Genomic DNA, 16,378 nt, shown 5'->3' with positions numbered 1-16,378 from the left:
TGGTTTGCTTTGAGCGTTTCCTCAGGGATCAGTATTAGATTCCGATGCACTATTGCAGCATTACTCTATCCCTTAGACCTTTACATTGACGATGAAATACAGAAATTGCGCCGGGATTTAATACAAAAGGCAGAATGCCGACTTAAGTTCAAGAAGAGTAAACCTTCTCATAGTTTCTGGTTTGCTTTGAGCGTTTCCTGAGAGATCAGTATTAGATTCCGATGCACTACTGCACTTTTCCTGTATCCCTTAGACCTTCACATTGACGATGAAACACAGAATTTGCGTCGGGATTTAATACAAAATTCACAATCCCGATATAAGTACAAGAAAAGTAAATCCTGTCATTGTTTGTGGTTTGCTTTGAGCGTCTCCTGGGAGATCAGTATTAGATTCCATTGCACTACTGCAGCTTTACTCTATCCCTGGGACCTTCACATTGACGATGAAACACTGAAATTGCGTCGGGATTTAACACAAAAGCACAATGACGACTCAAGTACAAGTAGAGTAAGTCCTCTCATTGTTTGGGCTTTGCTTTGAGCGATTCCTATGAGATCAGTATTAGATTCCGATGGACTACTGCAGCTTTATTCCTTGGACCCTCACATTGACGATGAAACACAGAAAATATTTCGGGATTTAATACGTAAGGCACAATGCCGACATAAGAACAAGAAGAGTAAATCTTCTCATTGTTTGTTGTTTGCTTTGAGCGTTTCCTGGGGGATCTGTATTAGATTCCTATGCACTACTGCAGCTTTACTCTAACCCTTGGACGTTCACATTGATGATGAAACACAGAAATTGCGTAGGGGATTGATACAAAAGGCACAATGCCGACTTAAGTACAAGATGAGTAAATCTTCTCATTGATTGTGGTTTGATTTGAACGTTTCCTGGGGGATCAGTATTAGATTCCGATGCATTTCTGCAGCTTTACTCTACCCCAAGAACCTTCACATTGACGATGAATCACAGAAATTGCGTCGGGATTTAATACAATAGGCACAATGACGCCTTAAGTAGAAGAAGAGTAAATCTCCTCATTGTTTGTGGTCAGCTTTGAGCATTTCCTGTGAGATTAGTATTAGATTCCGTTGCACTACTGCAGCTTTACTCTATCCCTTGGACCTTCACATTGGCGATAAAACACAGAAATTGCGTCGGGGTTTAATAGATAAGGCACAATGCCGAATTAAGTACAAGAAGAGTAAATGTTCTCATTGTTTCTGGTTTGCTTAGAGCATTTCCTATGAGATCAGTATCAGATTCCGATGCACTACTGCAGTTGTACTCAATCCCTTGGACCTTCACATTGACGATGAAACACAGAAATTGCGTCTGGATTTAATACAAGAGGCACAATGCCGACTTAAGTACAAGAAGAGTAAATCTTCTCATTGTTTGTGGATTGTTTTGAGATTTTCCTGGGAGATCAGTATTAGATTCGGATGTACTAATGCAGCTTTACTCTATCCCGTGGACATTCACATTGACAATGAAAGTCAGAAAATGCGTCGGGATTTAATACACAAGGCACAATGCCGACTTAAGTACAAGAAAAGTAAATCTTCTCATTGTTTGTGGTTTGCTTTGAACGTTTCCTGTGAGATCGCTATTAGATTCTGATGCTTTTCTGCAACTTTACCGAATCCCTTGGACCTTCACATTGTCGATGAAACACAGAAATACCGTCGGGATTTAATGAAAGGGCACAATGCCGACATATGTACAAGAAGAGTAAATCATCTCATTGTTTGTGGTTTGATTTGAGCGTTTCCTGGGAGAACAGTATTAGATTTTGATGCTCTTCATCAGCTTTACTGTATCCTTTAGGCCTTCACGTTTACGATGAAATACGAATTTGCGTCGGGATTTAATACAAGTGGCACAATGCCGACTTAAGTACAAGAAGAGTAAATCTTCTCATTGTTTCTGGTTTCCTTTGGGCTTTTCCTGTGATATCAGTATTAGATTCCGATGCAATACCGCAGCTTTACTCTATCCCTTCGACCTTCACATTGACGATGGAACACAGACATTGCGTCGGGATTTAATAGAAAAGGCACAATGTCGACTTAAGTACAAGAAGAGTAAATGTTCTCATTGTTTCTGGTCTGCTTTGAGCATTTCCTGGGAGATCAGTATCAGATTCCGATGCACTACTGCAGTTTTACTCTATCGCTTGGACCTTCACATTGACGATGAAACACAGAAATTGCGTCTGGATTTAATTCAAAAGGTACAATGTCGACTTAAGTACAAGAAGAGTAAATTTTCTCATTGTTTCTGCTTTACTTTGAGCATTTCCTGGGAGATCAGTATCAGATTCCGATGCACTACTGCACTTAAACTCTATCCCTTAGACCTTCACATTGACAATGAAACACAGAAATTGCGTCTGGGTTTAATATAAATGGTACAATGCCGACTTAAATACAAGCAGAGTAATTCTTCTCATTGTTTGTGGATTGCTTTGAGATTTTCCTGGGTGATCAGTATTAGATTCGGATGTACTACTGCAGCATTACTCTATCCCGTGGACCTTCACTTTAACGATGAAACGCAGAAATTGCGTCGGGATTTAATACACAAGGCACAAAGCCGACCTAAGTACTAGAAGAGTATATCTTCTCATTGTTTGTGGTTTGCTTTGAGCGTTTCCTGGGAGATCAGTATTAGATTCCGATGCTCCACTGTATCTTTACTGTATCCTTTGGACCTTCACATTCACGATGAAACACAGAAATTGCGTCGGGGTTCAATACAGATGGCACAATGCCGATTTAAGTACAAGAAGTGTAAGTCTTCTCATTGTTTGTGTTTTGCTTTGAGCGTTTCCCGGGAGATCAGTATTAGATTTCGATGCACCACGTGAGGTTTACTGTATCCCTTGGACCTTCACGTTTACGATGAAATAGAAAAATTGCGTAGGGGTTTAATACAAAAGGCACAATGCCGGCTTAAGTACAAAAAGAGTAAATCTTCTCATTGTTTGTGGTTTGCTTTGAGCGTTTCCTGGGAGACCAGTATTAGATTTCGATGCACCACATCAGGTTTACCGTATCCCTTAGACCTTCACGTTTACGACGAAATACGAAATTGCGTCGGGATTTAATACAAAAGGCATAATCCCGACCTAAGTACAACAAAAGTAAATCTTCTCATTGTGAATGGTTTGCCTCGAGCGTTTCCTGGGAGATCAGTATTAGATTCCGATGCACTACTGCAGCTTTACTCTATCCCATGGACCTTCACATTGACGCTGAAACACGGAAATTGCGTCGGGATTTAATACTAAAGGCATAATGCCGACTTAAGTACAACAAGAGTAAATCCTCTCACTGTTTGTGGTTTGTTTTGAGCGTTTCCTGGGAGACCAGTATTAGATTTCGATGCACCACATCAGGTTTACAGTATCCCTTGGACCTTCACGTTTATGATTAAATACGAAATTGCGTCGGGATTTAATAGAAAAGGCACAATGCCGACTTAAGTACAACAAGAGTAATTCTTCTCATTGAGTGTGGTTTGCTTTGAGCTATTCCTGGGAGACCAGTATTAGATTCCGATCCACTACTGCAGCATTACTCTATTCCATGGACCTTCACATTGACGCTGAAACACAGAAATTGCGTCGGGATTTAATACTAAAGGCACAATGCAGACTTAAGTATTAGAAGAGTAAATCTTCTCGTTGTTTGTGGTTTGCTTTGAGCGATTCCTGGGAGATCAGTATTAGATTCCATTGCAATACTGCAGCTTTATCCCTGGGACTTTCACATTGACGATGAACCACAGAAATTGCGTCGGGATTTAATACAAAAGGCACAATGCCAACTTAAGTATAAGAAGAGTAAATTCTCTCATTGTTTGGGATTTGCTTTGAGCGGTTCCTATGAGATCAGTATTTGATTCCCATGCACTACTGCAGCTTTAATCCATCCCTTGGACCTTCACATTGACGTTGAAACACAGAAATTTGCTTCGGGATTTAACACAAAAGACACAATGCCGACTTAAGTACAAGAAGAGTAAACCTTCTCATTGATTGTGGTTTGCTTTGAGCGATTCCTGGGAGATCAGTATTAGATTCCGATGCACCATATCAGGTTTACTGTATCCCTTGGACCTTCACGTTTACGACGAAATACGAAATTGCGTCGGGGTTTAATACAAAAGGCCCAATGCCGACTTAAGTACAAGAAGAGTAAATCTTCTCATTGTTTGTGGTTGCTTTGAGCGTTCCCTTGGAAATCAGTATTAGACTCCGATGCACTACTGCAGCTTTACTCTATCTCGTGGACCTTCACATTGTCGATGAAGCACATAATATGCGTGGGGATTTAATACAAAGGGCACAATGCCGACTTAAGTACAAGAGGAGTAAATCTTCTCATTGATTGTGGTTTGCTTTAAGCGTTTCCTGGGAGACCAGAGTTAGATTTCGATTCACCACATCAGGTTTACCGTATCCTTTGGACCTTCACGTTTACGATGAAATACGAAATTGCGTCGGGATTGAATACAAAATTGCTCAATGCCGACATAAGTACATGAGGAGTAAATCTTCTCATTGTTTGTTTTTTGCTTTGAGCGTTTCCTGGGAGATCAGTATTACATTGGGATGCACTACTGCAACATTACTCTATCTGTTGGACCTTCAGATTGACGATGAAACACAGAAATAGCGTCGGGATTGAATACAAAAGGCACAATGCCGCCTTAAGTACAAAAAGAGTAAATCTTCCCATTGTTTGTGGTTTGCTTTGAGCTTTTCCTGAGAGGTCAGTATTGGATTCCGATGCACTACTGCAGCTTTACTCTATTCCTTGGACCTTCACATTGACGATGAAATACAGAAATAGCGTCGGGATTTAATACAAAATGCACAATGCCGACTTAAGTAAAAGAAGAGTACATCTTCTCATTGTTTGTGGTTTGCTATAAGCGTTGCCTGAGAGATCAGTATTAGATTCCGATGCACTACTGCTGCTTCACTCTATCCCTTCGACGTTCACATTGACGATGAAGCACAGAAATTGCGTCCGGATTTAATACAAAAGGCACAACGCCAACTTAAGTACAAGAAGAGTAAATCTTCTCATTGTTTATGGTTTGCTTTGAGCGTTTCCTGGGAGATCAGTATTAGATTCCGTTGCACAACAGCAGCATTACCCTATCCCATTGACGATGAGACACAGAAATTGCGTCGGGATTTAATACAATAGGCACAATGCCGACTTTAGTGGAAGAAGAGTAAATCTCCTCATTGCTTTTGGTCTGCATTGAGCGTTTCCTGTGAGATCAGTATTAGATTCCGATGTACTACTGCAGCTTTACTTTATCCCTTGGACATTCACATTGACGATGAAACACAGAAATTGCGTCGGGATTTAATAGAAAAGGCACAAAGTCGACTTAAGTACAAGAAGAGTAAATGTTCTCATTGTTTCTGGTTTGCTTTGAGCATTTCCTGGGAGATCAGTATCAGATTCCGATGCACTACTGCAGTTTTACTCTATCGCTTGGACCTTCACATTGACGATGAAACACAGAAATTGGGTCTGGATTTAATTCAAAAGGTACAATGTCGACTTAAGTACAAGAAGAGTAAACCTTCTCATTGTTTCTGCTTTGCTTTGAGAATTTCTTGGGAGATCAGTGTCAGATTCCGATGCACTACTGCTGTTATACTCTATCCAGTGGACCTTCACATTGACGATGAAACACAGAAATTGCGTCTGGAATAAATACAAAAGGTATAATGCCGACTTAAGTACAAGAAGAGTAAATCTTCTCGTTGTTTGTGGATTGCTTTGAGATTTTCCTGGGAGATCAGTATTAGATTCGGAAGTACAACTGCAGCTTTACTCTATTCCTTGGACATTCACATTGACGATGACACACCGAAATAGCCTCGGGATTTAATAGAAAAGGCACAATGCCGTCTGAAGTAAAAGAAGAGTATATCTGCTCCTTGTTTGTGATTTGCTTTGAGCGTTTCCTAGGTTATCATTATTACATTCCGATGCACTACTGGAGCTTTACTCTATCCCTTGGACCATCACATTGACAATGAAACACACAAAATGCGTCGGGATTTAATACAAAAGGCACAATGCCGACTTAAGTACAAGAAGAGTAAATCTTCTCATTGTTTGTGGTCTTCTTTGAGCGTTTCCTGGGAGATCAGTATTACATTCCGATGCACTACTGCCGCATTTCTCTATCCCTTGGACCTTCACATTGACGATGAAAAACTGAAATTACGTCCGGATTTAATACAAGAAACTCAATCCCTACTTGAATACAAGAAGAGTAATTTTTTCATTGTTTGTGGTTTGCTCTGAGCATTTCCTGGGAGATCGGTATTAGATTCCGATGCACTACTGCAGCTTTACTCTATGCCGTGGACCATCATATTGACGATGAAACTGAGATTTTGCGTCTGGATTTAACCCAAAAGGCACAATGCAGAATTAGGTACAAGAAGAGTAAATCTTCTCATTGTTTATGGCGTGCTTTGAGCGTCTCCTGGGAGATCAGTATTAGATTCAGATGCCGTACTTCAACTTTACTCTATCCCTTGGACCTTAACATTGACGATGAAACACAGAAATAGCGTCGGGATTTAACACAAAAGGCACAATGCCGACTTAAGTACAAGGAAAGTAAACCTTCTCATTGTTTCTGGTTTCCTTTGAGTGTTTCCTGGGAGATCAGCATTAGATTCCGATGCACTACTGCAGTTTACTCTATCCCGTGGACCTTCACATAGACTATGAATCACAGACATTGTGTCGGGATATAACACAATAAGCAGAATGCCGATTTAAGTACAAGACGAGTAAATCTTCTCACTGTTTGTGGGTTGCTTTGAGCGCTTCCTGGGAGATCAGTATTAGATTCCGATGCTCTACTGCAGTGTTACACTATCCCAGGAACCTTCACATTAACGATGTACCACAGAAATTGATTCGGGATTTAATACAAGAGGCACAATGCCGTCTTCAGTACAAGAAGAGCGATTCCTCTCGTTGTACGTGGTTTGCTTTGAGCGAATCCTGGGAGATCAGTACTAGATACCGATGCACTAGTGCAGTTTTACTCTAACCCTTGGACCTTCACATTGACGATGAAACACATAAATTGCGTCGAGATTTCATACAAAAGGCACAATGCCGGCTTAAGTACAAGTAGAGTACAACTTCTCTTTGTTTGTGAATGCTTTGAGGGTTTCCTTGGAGATCAGTATTAGACTCCGCTGAACTAGTGCACCTTTATCCCTTGGACCTTCACATTGACGATGAAACACAGAAAATTTGTAGGGATTTAATTCAAACGGCACAATGCTGACATAAGTACGAGAAGAGTAAATTTTCCAATTGTTTGTTGATTGCTTTGAGCGTTTCCTGGGAGATTCCGATGCACTACAGCTGCTTTACACTATCCCTTGGACGTTCAGATTGACGATGAAACACAGAAATGGCGTCGGGATTTAATACAAAAGGCACAATGCCGACTTAAGTACAAAAAGAGTAAATCTTCCCATTGTTTGTACTTTGCTTTGAGCGTTTCCTGGGAAGTCAGTATTACGTTCCGATGCACTACTGCAGCTTTACTCTATCCCTTGGACATTCACATTGTCGACGAAACACAGAAATTGCGCCGGGATTTAATAGAAAAGGCACAAACCCGACTTAAGTACAAGAAGAGTAAATCATTTCATTGCTTGTGGTTTGCTTTGAGCGTTTCCTGGGAGATCGGTATTACATTGCGATGCACTACTACGGCTTTACTCTATCCCTTGGACCTTCAGATTGACGATGAAACACAGAAATTGCGTCGGGATGTAATACAAAAGGCACAATGCCGACTTAAGTACAAAAAGAGGAAATCTTCCCATTGTTTGTGGTTTGCTTTGAGCGTTACCTGGGAGGTCAGTATTAGATTCCGATGCACTACTGCAGCTTTACTCTATCCCTTGGACCTTCACATTGACGATGAAATACAGTAATTGCGTTGGGATTTAGTACAAAATGCACAATGCCGACTTAAGTACAAGAAGAGTAAATCTTCTCATTGTTTGTGGTTTGCTATGAGCGTTTCCGGAGAGATCAGTATTAGATTCCGATGCACTACAGCAGCATTACTATATCCCTTGGACGTTCACATTGACGTTGAAGCACAGAAATTGCGTCCGGATTTACTACAAAAGGCACAACGCCAACTTAAGGAAAAGAAGAGTAAATCCTCTCATTGTTGTGGTTTGCTTTGAGCGTTTCCTGGGAGATCAGTATTAGATTCCGTTGCACTACAGCAGCATTACTCTATCCCAATGACGATGAAACACAGAAATTGCGACGCGATTTAATACAATTGGCACAATGTCGACTTTAGTAGAAGAAGAGTAAATCTCCTCATTGTTTGCAGCCTACTTGGAGCGTTTCCTGTGAGATCAGTATTAGATTCCGATGCGCTACTGCAGCTATACTTTATCCCTTGGACCTTCACATTGACGATGAAACACAAAAATTGCGTCGGGATTTAATAGAAAAGGCAAAATGTCGACTTAAGTACAAGAAGAGTAAATGTTCTCATTGTTTCTGGTTTGCTTTGAGCATTTCCTGGGAGATCAGTATCAGATTCCGATGCTCTACTGCAGTTTTACTCTATCGCTTGGACCTTCACATTGACGATGAAACACAGAAATTGCGTCTGGATTTAATTCAAAAGGTACAATGCCGACTTAAGTACAAGAAGAGTAAACCTTCTCATTGTTTCTGCTTTGCTTTGAGCATTTCCTGGGAGATCAGTATCAGATTCCGATGCACTACTGCATTTTTACTCTATCCCGTGGACCTTCACATAGACGTTGAAACACAGACATTGTGTCGGGATATAACACAATAAGCACAATGCCGATTTAAGTACAAGACGAGTAAATCTTCTCATTGTTTGTGGGTTGCATTGAGCGTTTCCTGGGAGATCAGTATTCGATTCCGATGCTCTACTGCAGCGTTGCTCTATCCCTTGGACCATCACATTAACGATGTACCACAGAAATTGCGTCGGGATTTAATCTAAAAGGCACAATGCCGACTTCAGTACAAGAAGAGTGAATCTTCTCGTTGTACGTGGTTTCCTTTGAGCGATTCCTGGGAGATCAGTACTAGTTTCCGATGCACTAGTGCAGCTTTACTGTAACCCTTGGTCCTTCACATTGACGATGAAACACAGAAATTGCTCTAGATATCATACAAAAGGCACAATGCCGACTTAAGTACAAGAAGAATAAATCTTCTCATTGTTTGTGGTTTGCATTGAGCGTTTCCTGGGAGATCTGTATTACATTCCGATCCACTACTGCCGCTTTACTCTATCCCATGGACCTTCGCATTGACGATGAAACACAGAAATTGCGTGGGAATTTAATGTAAAAGACACAATCACAACTTAAGTACAAAAAGAATAAATCTTCTCATTGTTTGTGGTTTGCTTTGAGCGTTTCCTGGAGGACCAGTATTAGATTTCGATGCACCACATCAGGTTTACTGTATCCCTTGGACCTTCACGTTTACGATGAAATACGAAATTGCGTCGGGGTTTAATACAAAAGGCACAATGCCGACTTAAGTACAACAAGAGACAAACTTCTCATTGTATATGGTTTGCTTCGAGAGTTTCCTGGTAGATCAGTATTAGATTCCGATGCTCTACAGCAGCTTTACTCTATCCCATGGACCTTCACATTGACGCTGAAACACAGATATCGCGTCGGGATTTAATACTAAAGGCACAATGCCGACTTAAGTACTAGAAGAGTAAATCTTCTCTTTGATTGTGGTTTGCTTTGCGCGTTTCCTGGGATATCAGTATTAGATTCCATTGCAATACTGCAGCTTTACTCTATGCCTGGGACCTTCACTTTGACGATGAACCACAGATATAGCGTCGGGATTTAAGAGAAAAGGCACAATGCAGTCTTAAGTACAAGGAGATTTAATCTTCTCATTGTTTGTGGTTTCCTATGATCGTTTCCTGGGAGATAAGTATTAGATTCAGATGCACTACTGCAGCTTTACTCTATCCCTTGGACCTACACATTGACGATGAAGCACAGACAGTGCGTCGGCATTTAAAACGAAAGGCACAATTCCGACTTAAGTAAAAGAAGAGTAAATTTTCTCATTGTTTGGAATTTGCTTTGAGCGGTTCCTATGAGATCAGTATTTGATTCCGGTGCACTACTGCAGCTGTACTCCATCCCTTGGACTTTCACATTGACGATGAAACACAGAAATTTGCATCGGGATTTAAAACTAATGACACAATGCCGACTTTAGTACAAGAAGAGTATACCTTCTCATTGTTGTGGTTTACTTTGAGCGTTTCCTGGGAGATCAGTATTAGATTCCGATGCACTACTGCAGCTTTACTCTATCCCTTCGACCTTCACATTGACGATGAAGCACAGATATTGCGTCAGCATTTAATACAAAATGCACAATGACGACCTAAGTACAAGAGGAGAAATTCTTCTCATTGTTTGTGGTCTGCTTTGAGCGTTTCCTGGGACATCTGTATTAGATTCCGATGCACTACTGCAGCTTTACTCTGTCTCATGGACTTTCACATTGACGTCGAAACACAGAAATTTCGTGGGGATTTAATTCAATAGGCACAATGCCGACTTAAGTACAAGAAGAGTAAATCTTCTCATTGTCTGTGGTCTGTTTTGAACGTTTCCTGGGATTTCAGTATTTGATTCCGATGCACTACGGTAGCATTAATCTATCCCTTGGACATTCACATTGTCGATGAAACACAGAAATTGCGTCGGGATTTAATAGAAAAGGCACAATCCCGACTTAAGTACAAGAAGAGTAAATCATTACATTGTTTGTGGGTTGCTTTGAGCGTTTCCTGGGAAATCGGTATTAGTTTGCGATGTACTACTGCAGCTTTACTCTGTCCCTTGGACCTTCAGATTGAGGATGAAACACAACAATTGCGTCGGGATATAACACAAAAGGCACAATGCCGACTTAGGTACAAGAAGAGTAAATCGTCTCATTGTTTGTGATTTGCTTGAGCGTTTCCTGGGAGATCAGTATTAGTTTCCGATACACTACTGCAGCTTTACTCTATTCCATCGACCTTCACATTGACGCTGAAACACAGAGATTGCTTCGGGATTTATTACTAAAGGCACAATGCCGACTTAAGTACAAGAAGAGTAGATCTTCTCACTGTATGTGGTTTGCTTTGAACGATTCCTGGGAGATCAGTATTAGATTCCGATGTTTCACTGTAGCTTTACTGTATCCCTTAGATCTTCACATTGACGATGAAACACAGAAATTGCGTCGGGATTTAATACAAAAGGCACAAAGCCGACATAAGTACTAGAAGAGTATATCTTCTCATTGTTTGTGATTTGCTTGAGGGTTTCCTGGGAGATCAGTATCAGATTCCGATGCACTACTGCAGATTTACTCCATCCCTTGGAACTTCACATTGACGATGAAACACAGAAATTGTTTCGGGATTTAATACAAAATGCACAATGCCCACTTAAGTACAAGAAGAGTATATCTTCCCATTGTTTCTTGTTTGCTTTGAGCGTTTCCTGGGAGATCAGTGATAGATTCCGATGCACTACTGCAGCATTATTCCTTGGACCTTCACATTGACGACGAAACACAGAAAATGTGTCAGGATTTAATACAAACGGCACAATGCCGACATAAGTACAAGGAGAGTGCATCTTCTCATTGTTTGTTGTGTGCTTTGAGTGTTTCCTGGGAGATCAGTATTAGATTCCGATGCACTACTGCTGCTTTACTCTATCCCATCGACGTTCACATTTACGATGTAAGACAGAATTTGCTTCGGGAATTAATACAAAAGGCACAATGCCGTCTTAAGTACAAGAAGAGTAAATCTTCTCGTTGTTTGAGGTTTGCTTTGAGAGTTTCCTGGGAGATCAGTATTAGATTCCTTTGCACTACTGCAACCTTACTGTATCCCAAGAATCTTCACATTGATGATGAAACACAGAAATTGCGTCGGGATAAAATTCTATAGGCAAAATGGCGACTTACGTACAAGAAGAGTAAATCATCTCATTGTTAGTGGTCTGCTTCGAGCGTTTCCTGGAGATCAGAATTAGATTCCGATGCACTACTGCGGCTTTAATCTATCCCTTGGACCTACACATTGACGATGAAACACAGACATTGCGACGGGATATAACACAAAAAGCACAATGCCGATTTAAGTACAAGTGGAGTAAATCTTCTCATGGTTTGTGGGTTGCCTTGAGCGTTTCCTGGGAGATCAGTATTAGATACCGACGCTCTATAGCAGTTTTACTCTATACCTTGGATCTTCACATTGACAATGAAACACAGAAATTGTGTCGAAATTTAATACATAAGGCACAATGCCGACTTGAGTACAAGAAGAGTAAATCTTCTCATTGTTTGTGGTTTGCATTGAGCGTTTCCTGGGAGATCAGTATTAGGTTCCGATCCACTACTGCAGCTTTACTCCATCCCATCGATCTTCACATTGACGATGAAACACAGATATTGCGTGGGGATTTAATGCTAAAGGCACAATCCCGACTTAAGTACAATAAGAGTAAATCGTCTCATTGTGCGCGGTTTGCTTTGAGCGTTTCCTGGGAGTTCAGTATTAGATTTCGATGCACTACTGCAGCTTTACTCTATTCCATGGATCTTCACATTGACGCTAAAACATAGAGATTGCGTCGGGATCTAATACAAAAACCACAATGCCGACTTAAGTACAAGATGATTAAATCATCGTATGGTTTGCGGTTTGCTATGAGCGTTTCCTTGGAGATCAGTATTCGATTCGAATGCACTCCTGCAGATTTTCTGTATCCCTTGGACCGTCACATTGTCAATGAAACACAAAAATTGCGTCGGAATGTGACACAAATGGCACAATGACGACTTAAGTACAAGAAGAGTAAATTTTCTCATTGTTTGTGAATTGCTTTGAGCGTTTCCTGGGAGATCAGTATAACATTCCGATGCACTACTGCAGCTTTACTTTGTCCCTTGGACCTTCACATTGACGAAGAAACACAAAAATTGCGTCGGGATTTAATACAAAAGGCACAATGCCGACATAAGTACAAGAAGAATAGATCTTCTGTATGTTTGTCATCTTCGTTATGCGTTACCTGGGAGATCAGTATTAGATTCCGATGCACTACTGCACCTTTACTCTATCCATTGGACCTTCACATTGACCATGAATCACAGAAATTGCGTCGGGATTTAATACAAAAAGCACAATGCCGTCTTAAGTGCAAGAGGAGTTTATCTTCTCATTGTTAGTGGTTTGCTTTGAGCGATTCCTGGGAGATCAGTATTAGATTCCGATGCACTACTGCAGCCATATCCCTTGGACCTTCACATTGACGATGAAACACAGGAAATGTGTCGCTATATAATACTAAAGGCACAATGCCGACATAAATACAAGAAGAGTAAATCTTCTCATTGTGTGTGGTCTGGTTTGAGCGTTTCCTGGGAGATCAGTACTAGATTCCGTTGCACTACTGCAGCTTTATCCCTTGGACTTTCACACTGACGATGAAACACAGAAAATGTGTTTAGTTTTAATACAAAAGGCACACTGCCGGCTTAAGTACAAGAAGATTAAATTTTCTCATTGTTTGTGGTTTGGTATGTGCGTTTCCTGGGAGATCAGTATTAGATTCGGATGCACTACTGCAGCTTCACGCTATCGCTTGGACCTTCACATCGACGATGAACCACAAAAATTGCGTTGGGATTTAATACAAAAGGCACAATGCCGACTTAAGTACAAGATGAGTACATCTTCTCATTGTTTGTGTATTGCTTTGAGCGATTCCTGGGAGATCAGTATTAGATTACGATGCACTACCGCATCTTTACTGTATCCCTTGGACCATCACATTGACAATAAAACACAGAAATTGCGTTGATAATTAATAAAAAAGGCACATTGCTCACTTAAGTACAAGAAGAGTAAAGCCTCTCATTCTTTGTGGTTTGCTTTGAGCGTTTCCTGGGAGATCAGTATTACATTCCGATGCACTATTGCCGCTTTACTCTATCCCTTAGACCTTCACATTGACGATGAAACACAGAAATTGCGGCGGGATTTGATACAAAAGGCACAATGCCGACTTAAGTACAAGAAGAGTAAACTTTACCATAGTTTCTGGTTTGCTTTGAGCGTTTCCTGGGAGATCAGTATTAGAATCCGATGCGCTACTGCAGCTTTCCTCTAACCCATTGACTATCACGTTGACGATGAAACACAGAAGTTGCGTCGGGATTTAATACAAAAAGCACAATGCCGACTTAAGTACAAGAAGAATTAATCCTCTCATTGTTTGTGGTTTGCTTTGAGCGTTCCCTGGGAAGTTAGTATTAGATTCCGATGCACTACTGCAGCTATATCCCTTGGAAATTCACATTGACGATGAAACACAGAAAATGTGTCGCTATATAATACAAAAGGCACAATGCCAACTTAATTACAAGAAGATTAAATCATCCCATTTATTGTGGTTTGGTTTGAGCGTTTCCTGGGAGATCGGTATTAGTTCCCGATGCACTACTGGAGCTTTAGTCGATCTCTCAGACCTTCACAATGACGACGAAACACAGAAATTGCGCCGGAATTTAATTCAAACGGCACAATGCCGACTCAAGTACAAGAAGAGTAAGTCATCTCATTGTTTGTGGTCAGCTTTGAGCGTTTCCTCGGAGATCAGTATTTGATTCCGACGCACTACTGCAGCTTTACTCTATCCCTTTGACCTTCACATTGACGATGAAGCACAGAAATTGCGTCGGGATTTAATACAAAAGCATAAATCCGACTTAAGAACAAGAAAAGTAAATTTTCTCATTGTTAGTGGTTTGCTTTGAGCGTTTCCTGGGAGATCAGAATTAAATTCCGATGCCCTAATGCAGCTTTACTGTATCTCTTGGACCTTCGCATTGACGACGAAACACAGAAATTGCGTCGGGATTTTATGAAAAAAGGCACAATGCCGACTTAAGTACAAGAAGAGTTAATCTTCTCATTGTTTGTGATTTGCTTTGAGCGTTTCCTCAGAGATCAGTATTAGATTCCGATGCACTATTGCAGCATTACTCTATCCCTTAGACCTTCACATTGACGATAAAGTACAGAAATTGCGCCGGGATTTAATACAAAAGGCACAATGCCGACTTAAGTTCAAGAAGAGTAAACCTTCTCATAGTTTCTGGTTTGCTTTGAGCGTTTCCTGGGAGATCATTATTAGATTCTGATGCACTACTGAACTTTTCCTGTATCCCTTAGACCTTCACATTGACGATGAAACACAGAATTAGCGTCGGGATTTAATTCAAAATTCACAATGCCGATTTAAGTACAAGAAAAGTAAATCCTCTCATTGTTTGTGGTTTGCTTTGAGCGTCTCCTGGGAGATCAGCATTAGATTCCGATGCACTACTGCAGCTTTACTCTATCCCTTGGAACTTCACATTGACGAAGAAACACAGAAATTGCGTCGGGATAAAACAAAAAAAAGGAATGCCGATAGAAGTACAAGAGGAGTAAATCCTCTCTTTGTTTGTGGGTTGCTTTGAGCGTTTCCTGGGGGATCACTATTAGATTCCGCTGCACTACTGCAGCTTTACTCTATATCTTGGACCTTCACATTGACGATGAACCACAGAAATTCAGTCGGCATGTAATACAAAAGGCACAATGCCGACTTAGGTACAAGAAGGGTAAATCGTCCATTGTTTGTGGTTTGCTTTGAGCGTTTCCTGAGATATCAGTATTAGATTCCATTGCACTACTGCAGCTTTACTCTATCCCTGGGACCTTCACATTGACGATGAAACAATGAAATTACGTCGGGATTTAACACAAAAGCACAATGACGACTGAAGTACAAGCAGAGTAAGTCCTCTCATTGTTTGGGCTTTGCTTTGAGCGATTCCTATGAGATCAGTATTAGATTCCGATGGACTACTGCAGCTTTATTCCTTGGACCCTCACATTGACGATGGAACACAGAAAATATTTCGGGATTTAATACGTAGGGCACAATGCCGACATAAGAACAAGAAGAGTAAATCTTCTCATTGTTTGTTGTTTGCTTTGAGCGTTTCCTGGGAGATCAGTATTAGATTCCGATGCACTACTGCAGCTTTACTCTAACCCTTGGACGTTCACATTGATGATGAAACACAGAAATTGCGTCGGGGATTGATACAAAAGGCACAATGCCGACTTAAGTACAAGATGAGTAAATCTTCTCATTGTTTGTGGTTTGATT

The sequence above is a fragment of the Schistocerca piceifrons genome, chromosome X (genome assembly GCF_021461385.2).
Source record: "Schistocerca piceifrons isolate TAMUIC-IGC-003096 chromosome X, iqSchPice1.1, whole genome shotgun sequence".
Taxonomy (NCBI): Eukaryota; Metazoa; Arthropoda; class Insecta; order Orthoptera; family Acrididae; genus Schistocerca; species Schistocerca piceifrons.
Note: the sequence above shows the minus strand (reverse complement) of the source record.